At 36.9% G+C, this 10095-nt stretch overlaps 1 pseudogene; it reads left to right on the top strand.

Annotated features, from left to right (window-relative positions):
* The first annotated feature begins 1075 nt into the window (after positions 1-1075).
* LOC129675457 (olfactory receptor 4C15-like) lies at positions 1076-2160 on the top strand (annotated as a pseudogene).
* The last annotated feature ends 7935 nt before the right edge of the window (positions 2161-10095 follow it).

Raw genomic sequence — 10095 nt, 5'->3', positions numbered from 1 at the left:
ATCAGTGGACTTGGGGAGGGGCAGACATGCAGAAAGGGGGGAGGGTGGGACAGGGAGGGGAGGGGAGAGGGGCTTATGGGAGGATACAAAATGAATAAAGTGTAATTAATAAAGGTTAAATAAAAAATTTAAAAAATGTCAGTAATAACCCTTGCAATGTAAAGTCTTGAAAGCTGAGAAGTAGCTTTTTAGGAATCATTTCACTTGATCACATGGTACAGCATAATTTTAGTAAGGTTCTTCTCATGCTTCCAGTTAATAACTTAAAAGTGAAAACTTAGCACTTAAAAACACATGTACCATATATAGAGCTATACACTTCCCTAACGGAGTTTTCCATTAAACAAAAGGAATATTAGTTTATTTGAGGTTTCAATACACACTGATTTGTAAACAAATTTAAAATGAGGAGCAGTCTGTTAGACCACAGAAGAGGACTTTGCAGCCAGCCCTGAAGATACCTGATAAAACAGGGTCAAATGAAAGGAGAGGAGGTCCTCCCCTATCAGTGGACTTGGAAAGGGGCAGGGAGGAGACCAGGGAGGGAGTGTGGGGTTGGGGAGGGAATGATACAGCTGGGACACAGAGTTAACAAAATGTAACTAAAAAGAAAAATAAAATTAAAAAAAATAAAATGTAGCTGTGGTTTTCACGTATTCCATACGGGACATTTGCCCCTGCTTGTTACTGGCAGATGAGGCAGTGCCGCAGTGAGTCACCCACTGCAGGCTGCTCAGCCCTGTCCATCCCATGATGATGGCAGGCAGGATTCATGGATTCTGCTGTTTTCCTCTATCTAGGGTTCATCCCAGAAGACATGCTAGTACTTCAAAAATACTCTAGAGGATGATAAAAGCTAACCGTTCAAAGGTAAACTTTTTCTGCTCTACCGAACATAACTGTTTTAATTCAGTATTTGAAATGTGACTATTTTAAAAATATACCATAATTTGCCTCAATTTCCATTCTACATGCTATACAACTAAACCAATCAAAACATTTCTCATATATTATACTCAATAGTAAGAAAGTAAAATATTGTAATTTTGCATAAAGATGAACCAACTTGATGGTAATGCATTATATGAAGTACTTTTTCCTCATAATTGCAGATTTACATGAACATATTTTGCTTCCATCTTCTTAAGAATCGTGCAAAACCAGAGCTTTGTCAATGAATTCATACTCCTTGGTCTTTCTCAGAACACAAAAGTTGAGAAAATATTGTTTGTTGTATTTTTGCTGATCTACCTTGCAACTATTGGTGGGAATATGATAATTGTGGCAACTATCATCTACAGCCCTTCCCTGCTGAGCTCCCCATGTCAGTAATAACCCTTGCAATGTAAAGTCTTGAAAGCTGAGAAGTAGCTTTTTAGGAATCATTTCACTTGATCACATGGATCACAGGAATATTTTGATATTCCTGTCTTTTCTGGATGCATGCACTTCTACTGTTGTGACACCCAAGATGATCTTAGACTTCTTCTATGAGAGGAAGACCATCTCTTTTGAAGAATGCATGACACAACTGTTTGCCATACACTTCTTTACTGCCGTAGAGGTGATTGTCCTGTCAGCTATGGCTTATGACCGTATGTGGCCATTTGCAAGCCCTTACACTACTCTTCCATCATGAGCAGGAAGGTCTGTGGAGTTTTAGTGGGTATAGCACGGGCTGGGGGATTCCTGCATTCTATCATACAAATTGTCTTTACTTTGCAGTTACCCTTTTGTGGACCCAATGTCATTGATCATTACATGTGTGATTTGTTCCGATTGCTGAAGCTTGCCTGCACTGACACACACATTTTTGTTATTTTGGTGTTTGCCAACAGTGGTTCTATCTGCATCATTATCTTCTCCTTGTTGCTTGTCTCGTATGGTGTCATCTTGTTCTCTCTAAAAGCCCACAGTTCCGAAGGTCGACTTAAAGCTCTCTCCACCTGTGGATCCCATATTACAGTTGTTGTTTTGTTCTTTCTCCCATGCATACTAGTATATGCACGACCTTCATCCCCATTCTCCTTTGAGAAAAATACACTTATATTTGCCAATGTTCTGACACCGTTGCTCAATCCTATGGTTTACACATTCAGGAATAAGGAAATGAAGAATGCCATCAGAAAAATGTGGAAGAGATTGAGTAGTTTCCGATAAATATTAAATATTAAAGAATACTTTTAAATGCTAAAGAGACAAATCAGTGAGTATGAGCATTTGGTGTGCACTCAAGAGGACCCAAGTTCAAAGTGAGAAGTTGGAGATGGTAGCACACCTTTATATCAACAGTACTGAAGTAGAGACAAGTGAATCCAATTGCTCGGTGAATGGTATTTTATTTGACAAACAGAAAGTTCAATGCTCAATACAGACTTTGACTCAAGAAAATAAGGTAGAAAACAGTATGTTGACATACATAATGCCCTTTCTGGTTTCTACATAAATGTTCACAGGCACAAACACCATCCCCAGTCATGTGTGAAAACATGTATACATAAACCCAACACGTTCCATACACAATGAGACAAAAACAGTCACACTTTTAACAGTTAATGAAAAGAATAAATTAGTCAGTATTTCTTCACACAGCACTTCATGATTTACTCATAGTAGAAAGTGCATCAGTATTGGGGGTGGGAAATCTCTTCCGAGATGACACCTTCACTGCAAATCGGCTACTTAGTATTGTTCCACAAAAATTAAAACCAGTTCAATTTTACCTTTTCTTAAATCTAAGGAAATGTTTGTACAAACTTAACACAGTGTTCGACAGTACCACTACATTTTATTTTGAAATGGTTAAAAAATAAAATAATTGTGTACCTGGAATTAAGAAACACACAAAACTATTACAAGAGGGTTTCTGTGTGATATTGTGAGACCTCAGAACCTTGAACTGCAGAGAGTTGAGCAAAAGAAAAGACTCACACCGACAGCCTCTGGTATCACTTGACTTCATTTGTGAAGTGGATCCCTTCATGTCTGCTAGAGAACTTGAGTAGGATTGCCTCTTGTGTGATGTCACTGTCCCATCCCAATAAATTCAATTACCTGATTTCATATAGAAATACCTGTACGGCACCCTGTCTTCTTGATCAAACAAAGGCAGATATTGGGCATCACTTACTGTCAGGACCAAAACTAATAAGCTCATAAAGCAAACACATTTCTCCTACTATTTCTAAAGAGGACAGATCCCAGAGGATGTAGACTTAAAAATAGTATTAGAAAGAATAATAAATTTCAATTTGTTTGGTGATTTTACTACTCTTACTTTATGTATTCATATAAAACCCAATACATTCAAAGAATTATTAATAGAGATCACTAAAATTAACACATATGTTATATCACTTCATGCTTGTAGTTTACAAAATCAAGCTAAACAGTACAGTAGAATCTGAGGAAATTAATTTAATTACATATTTTTCCTTCACTACCAAGAACACTAACAGGCCAATTGAATTTTATGTGAAAAATAACTAAAAATTCATACCGTTTGTGTCTTCTATATTATTACCGTACATGATCCTGCAGAGTATGTGTGAAGTTGTTTTGATTTCCCATTAGAAAGTGTTTAAAGAATTAAGATATTGTTAAACACACGCGCGCGCGCACACACACACACACACACACACACACACACACACACATATATATATATATATATATATATATATATATTATATATATATGAATAAAGTGTTTTAATGAGACAAAATTTGTAACAATTGCATGTATATGTTAGGACGATTTGCCCACCTAATCTTTATATCTGTCATATGTCTGACTCATACAAGGGGTGAATTCTTTTTTAATTTAATTTAATTTTTATTAATTATAGTTTATTCACTTTGTATTCCAACTGTAGCTCTCTCCCCCAGCCCCTCCCAATTCCACCCTACCTCCCTCTTCTTCTCCTATGCCCCTCCCCCAGTCCAATGATAGGGAGATACTCTTCCTCATCTATCTGACCCTAATCTATCAGGTCTCATCAGCACTGGCTTCATTGTCTTCCTCTGTGGACTGGCAAGGCTGCACCCCACAGAGGTAGAGGAGATCAAAGAGCCAGCCACTGAGTTCATATCAGAGACAGTCCCTCTTGGACACTGAGCTACATCTGTGCAAATGTTCTAGGTTATCTCCATGCATGGTCCTTGGTCCTTGGTTGGAGTATCAGTCTCAGAAAAGACCCCTGAACTCAGATTTTTTGGTTCTGTTGCTCTCCTTGTGGACCTCCGGTCTCTTCTAGGTCTTTCTATCTCCCCTTCTTTCATAAGATTCCCAGCACTCTGCTCAAGGTTTGGCTATGATTCTCAGCATAATTTTGATATTCTGCTGGGTAGAGTCAGAGGCCCTCTGTGGTAGGCTCCTGTCCTGTTTCCTGTTTTCTCCCTCTTTTAATGACCATTCTGTTTGCCTTTATGAATGAAGACTGAGCATCTTACCTAAGGTTCTCCTTCTTGATTAGCTTCTGGAAGTGTACAGATTTTAATATGACTATCCTATATTATATGTCTAATATCCACTCTAAGTGAGTACATACCATGTGTGCCTTTCTGCTTCTGGGATACCTTACTCAGGATGATCTTTACAAGATCCCACCATTTGTCTGCAAATTTCATGATTTCCTTGTTTTTAATTGCTGAGTAGTGTTCCATTGTGTAAATGTACCACAATTTCTGTATCCATTCCTCAGCTGAGAGACATCTGGATTGTTTCCAGGTTCTGACTATTTCAAATAAAGCTGCTGGGAACATGGTTGAGCAAATGTCCTTGTTGTATACTTGAGCATCTTTAAATATATGCCTAGGTGTGGTATAGCTGGATCTTGAGGAAGGGCTATTCCTAATTGTCTGAGAATGCACCAGAATGATTTCCAAAATGGTTGTACAAGTTTACATTCCCACCAGCAATGGAGTAAGGTTCCCAGTTCTCCACATGCTCTCCAGTATGTGTTGTTATTTGAATTTTTGATCTAAGCCATTCTTCTGGGTGTAAGGTCATTTTGATTTGCATTTCCCTGATGACTAAAGATGTTGAGCATTTATTTAAGTATTTCTCTGCCATTCAATGATCCTTTATTGAGAAGTCTCTGTTTAGCGCTGTACCCCATTTTTAATTCGATTATTTGATTTGCTGTTGTTTAATTTCTGAAGTTGTTTAAATATTCTAAATATTAGCCATTTGTCAGATATAGGGTTCATGAAGATCCTTTCCCAATCTGTAGACAGTCATTTTGTTCTGACGACAGTGTCCTTTGCTTTACAGAACCTTTTAAGTTTCATGAGGTCCCATTTATTCATTATTGATCTTAGAGCCTGTGCTGTTGGTGTTCTGTTTAGGAAGTTGTCTTCTGTGCCAATGAGTTCAAGGCTCTTCCTCACTTTTTCTTCAAATAGGTTTAGTGTGTCTGGTTTTATATTGAGGTCTTTGATCTGCTTTAGTTTTTTTCTTTTTTTTTTTTTTCAGTGTGATAAGTATGGCTCTATTTGCATTTTTCTACATGTAGACATACAGTTAGACCAGCACCATCTATTAAAGATGCTATCTTTTTTTCCATTGTATGGTTTTTGCATCTTTGACAAAAATCAGGTGTCCATAAATGTGTGGGTTTATTTCTGGTCTTTTATTTGATTCCATTGATCCACCAGCCTGATTCTATGCCAGTACTGTGGAGTTTTTTTTGTTTTTTTTTTTTTTTGTTTTTTTTTTTTTACTGTTTCTCTATACTACAGATTGAGATCACGGATGGAGATTAAATCCAGAAGATCTTTTATTGCAGAGAATTGTTTTAGCAATTCTGGGTTTCTTGTTATTCTATATGAAGTTGAGAAATTTTTTCAAGGTATGTAAAGAATTGTGTTGGTAATTTAATGGGAATTGCATTGAATCTGTAGATTGCTTTTGTTAAGGTGGCCATTTTTACTATGTTAATCCTCCCATGCCAAGCGATGAGCAAGAGAGATCTCTCTATCTTCTTATATCTTCTTCTATTTCTTTCTTCAGAGACTGAAAGGTTATTTTGTTTGTTTTGTTTTGTTTGTTTTTCATACAAGCTTTTGACTTGCTTGGTTAGTGTTACACCAAGGTACTTTATCTCCTTTTTCGGCAATTGTGAAGGGTGTTGTTTCCCTAATTTCTTTCTCAGCTCGTTTGTCTTTTCTATACAGGAGGGCTACTGATTTTTTTAATTGATTTTTTTTATCCAGCTACTAGGCTGAAGGTGTTTGTCATCTGTGGGAGTTCCCTGATAGTATGTTTGGTGTCACTCAGGTATATTATCATATCATTTGCAAATAGTGATATTTTGACTTCTTCCTTTCTGAAATGAATCAGCTTTATCTCCTTTAATTGTCTTATTGATCTAGCAAGGAATTCAAGTACTATGTTGAAAAGGTATGGAGAGAGTGAGAAGCCTTGACTTGTCTCTGATTTCAGTGGGATTGATTTAGGTTTCCCTCCATTTAGTTTGATGTTGTCTATAGGCTTGCTGTATATTGCCCTTACTGTGTTTAGGTAAGTGCCTTGTATTCCTGATTTCTCCAGGACTTTAAACATAAATGAATGTTGGATTTTATCAAATGCTTTTTCAGCATCTAAGGAGATGATCATGTGGTTTTTGTCTTTCTTTCAGTTTGTTAATATGGTGGATTACATGATGGATCTCCATATATTGAACCACCCCTGCATACCTGGGTTGAAGCTTACTTGGTCATAGTGGATATCTTTTATGTGTTTTTGGATTTGGTTTGTGACTATTTTATTGAGTATTTTTTCATCAATGTTCATAAGAGATTGGCCTAAAATTTTCTTTGTTGGGTCTTTGTGTGGTTTAGGTATCAAGGTGATACCTAATAGAATGAGTTTGGTAGTGTTCCTTCTGTTTCTCTTTTGTGGAATTGTTTGAAGAGTATTGGTGTTAGCTCTTCTTTGAAGATCTGGTAGAATCGTGCACTGAAACCTTCTGGCCCTACGCTTTTTGTTTGGGTGGGAGACTTTTGATGACAGCTTCTCTTTCCTTAGGGGATACAGGACTATTTATTTACCTGGTCTTGATTCAGTTTTGGCAAGTGGAATCCATCAAGAAAATCATCCATTTCATATAGATTTTCAAATTTTGTGGCATATAGGATATTGAAGTAAGAACTAATGATTATTTGGATTTCTTCCATGTCTGTTTTTATGTCCCCTTTTTCATTTCTGATTTTGTTGATTTGGTTGATATCATTCTGCCTCTCAGTTAGTTTGGTTAAGGGGTTGTCTATCTTGTTGATTTTCTCAGTGAACCAGCTCTTGATATCATTGATTCTGTGAATTGTTTATTTGTTTCTAATTGATTGATTTCAGCCCTGAGTTTGATTATTTCTAGCCATCTACTCCTCTTGGATATGTCTGCCTCTTTCTTTTCTAGGACTTTTAGGTGAGCCTTTAAGTTGCTTGTATGAGCTATTTCAAATTTTTCTTAAAGGCACTTAGTGCTATGAACTTTTCTCTTTGCACTGCTTTCATTGTGTTCCATAAATTTGGGTATGTTGTGCCTTCATTTTCCTTGAAATCTAGCAAGTCTTTATTTTTTTTTTATTTCTCTCATGACCCAGCTGTCATTGAATAGCGAGTTGTTCAGTTTCTAGGTGTCTATAGGACTTTTGCTACTTCTGTTGTTGAGGTCCATCTTTAGTCCATCATATCCAATAGGATAGAAGTGATTATTTCAATCTTCTTGTATCTGTTGGGGCCTGCTTTGTGACCAACTATATGGTCTATTTTAGAGAAGGTTCCATGAGGTGCTGAGAAGAAAGTAAACTCTTTTGTGTTTGGGTGTAAGGTTCTCTAGATGTCTGTGAGGTCCATTTGACTCATTTGACCTCTGTCAGAGTCATTGTTTCTTTGTTTATTTTAAAAATAAATTAAAAAGTATGTAAGCAAAAAAAAATTTTTTCTGGGCCTTGGAGGACTGAATCACCTTTTCCCTCTATTCCTATTATTCTGAGGTTTTGTCTTTTCATGCTGTCTTGGATTTCATGCTGTCAGGATGGCCTGTGTCAGGAATTTTTAGATTTAACATTTTGTTTAATGGATACATCGATTTCTTCCATTGTATTTTCCACTCCTGAGATTCTTCTATCTCTTGTAGTCTATTGGTTATGCTTACCCACATAGTTCCTGTTTTCTTCCCTAAGTTCTTCTCCATGATTTCCTCTATTTGTTTTTTCCTTAATTTTTCCAATTCTATCTTCAGATCTTGAACCATTTATTGATTTCCTTTGTCTGTCTCACTGTGGTTTCCTGTTTTGCATTCAATTCCTTCAGCTGTTTGACCATTCCTGTTTCTTTTATTTCTTTCAGTGATTTAATTATTTCCTCTCTAAAAGTCACAAACTTTGACTGCATCGTCCTGTATTCTTTATGGATGGCCATAATCTGTTTGACTTTATATTCCTCTATTTCTTTACTCATTTTATTTGTTTCCTCTATTATCCTCTTCATAAACATAGATGTAAGGTCATCTTCTTAAATTTAATTCATGTTAGGTTATCCAGCATAAATTATCTCATGTGTGTAACTAGTTCTAAAATGGGTAGAATTCAATGTTTAAAAAGTAAGTAATGGAGTAAAGTAATAGGTATTTTCTCTCTACAGTGGTGTACAAATAGCAATTTGAAAAATTTTTGTTCAAATCCCAGGCTTAATACTCTGTTTTTACATTACACAGATCTTTCAGTTTTCTTACATTATGGAAAAAGAAAAATTCCTCAAACTGAAAGTCACTAGTTTTAAATTTTTGATTCAAGCCTGGCAATTTTGTTAATGTCTGTAAGCCCAGAACAATGGAAGCTAATGTGGGAGGATTGCTTCATAACAAATTATAGTGAATTTAGACACATACACACACCACCACCACTACCAGGAACAAAACAACAACAACCAACAACAAACAAGCAAACATCCTCTTGAGAATTCTCAAAATGATGATATTTTGTAAGTCAAATGAAGTTGTAATTTTTTGAGAATTTCATGCAATGTATTTAATAATGGCTGCCACCTCAAAACCTCTTAGAACCACTCACACCACTCTACTCACACAACTTTGCTTTCCAATAAAATGAAATCCAACAACTTCAAGTCTATTTTGTGTTGCCCGAATATGGGATATGTCCTTGAGAGCTATTGACCTGTACCAGATCACAACCTTAAAGAAAACTGACATGCTCCCATCAGCTGCCAACTACCAATATCCCTTCAGCTAGGGTATCCCCACCTCCTACTGCTTTCATGTTGGGATTTTGTTTGTCTTGATATTTTTTCTTTTTTTTCTTTTAATTTTTTTAACATTAGTTACAGTTTGTTAACTTTGTATCCCTGCTGTATCTCGCTCCCCTTTTCCCTTCCAATCCCACCCTCTCTCTCTCATCTCCTCCATGCTCCTTTCCAAGTCCACTGATAGGGGAGGACCACCTCCCCTTTCATCTGATCCTGGTTTATCAGGTATCTTCAGGACTGGCTGCAAAGTCCTTCTCTGTGGCCTAGCAAGGCTGCTCCTCCCATGGGGTGTGGGGAGGTCAAAGAGCTCAACTGCTATTGAGTTCATATCAGAAACAGTCCCTGTTCCCCTTATTAGGGTACCCACTTGGATACTGAGCTACCATGGGCTACATCAGATCAGGGGTTCTAGGTTATATCCATACATGGTCCTTGGTTGAAGAAACAGTCTCATAAAAGACCCCTTTGCCCAGATATACTTGGTCTTTGTGGAGCTCCTGTCCTTTCCAGGTCATATTAACTCCTCCTTCTTTCTTATGATTCCCTGCACTCTGCCAAAGGTTTGGTTATGAGTCCAAACACAATTATTTATAGACCTTGAGAGAAAAATTATCAACTTCATATGGAGAAACAAAAAACCCAGAATTTCCAAAATGATCCTGTACAACAACAGATCGTCTGGAGGCGATCTCCATCCCTGAGCTCCATCCCTGATCTCAAGCTGTACTACAGAGCAATAGTAATAAAAACCACATGGTATTGGCATAGAGACAGAATAGTGGATCAATGGAACCTAATAGAAGACCCAGAAATAAACCCACACACCTA

The sequence above is a fragment of the Psammomys obesus genome, unplaced genomic scaffold (genome assembly GCF_907164565.1).
Source record: "Psammomys obesus unplaced genomic scaffold, mPsaObe1.curated_primary_1811, whole genome shotgun sequence".
Taxonomy (NCBI): domain Eukaryota; kingdom Metazoa; phylum Chordata; class Mammalia; order Rodentia; family Muridae; genus Psammomys; species Psammomys obesus.
This window is presented reverse-complemented; position numbering and strand designations above follow the sequence as displayed.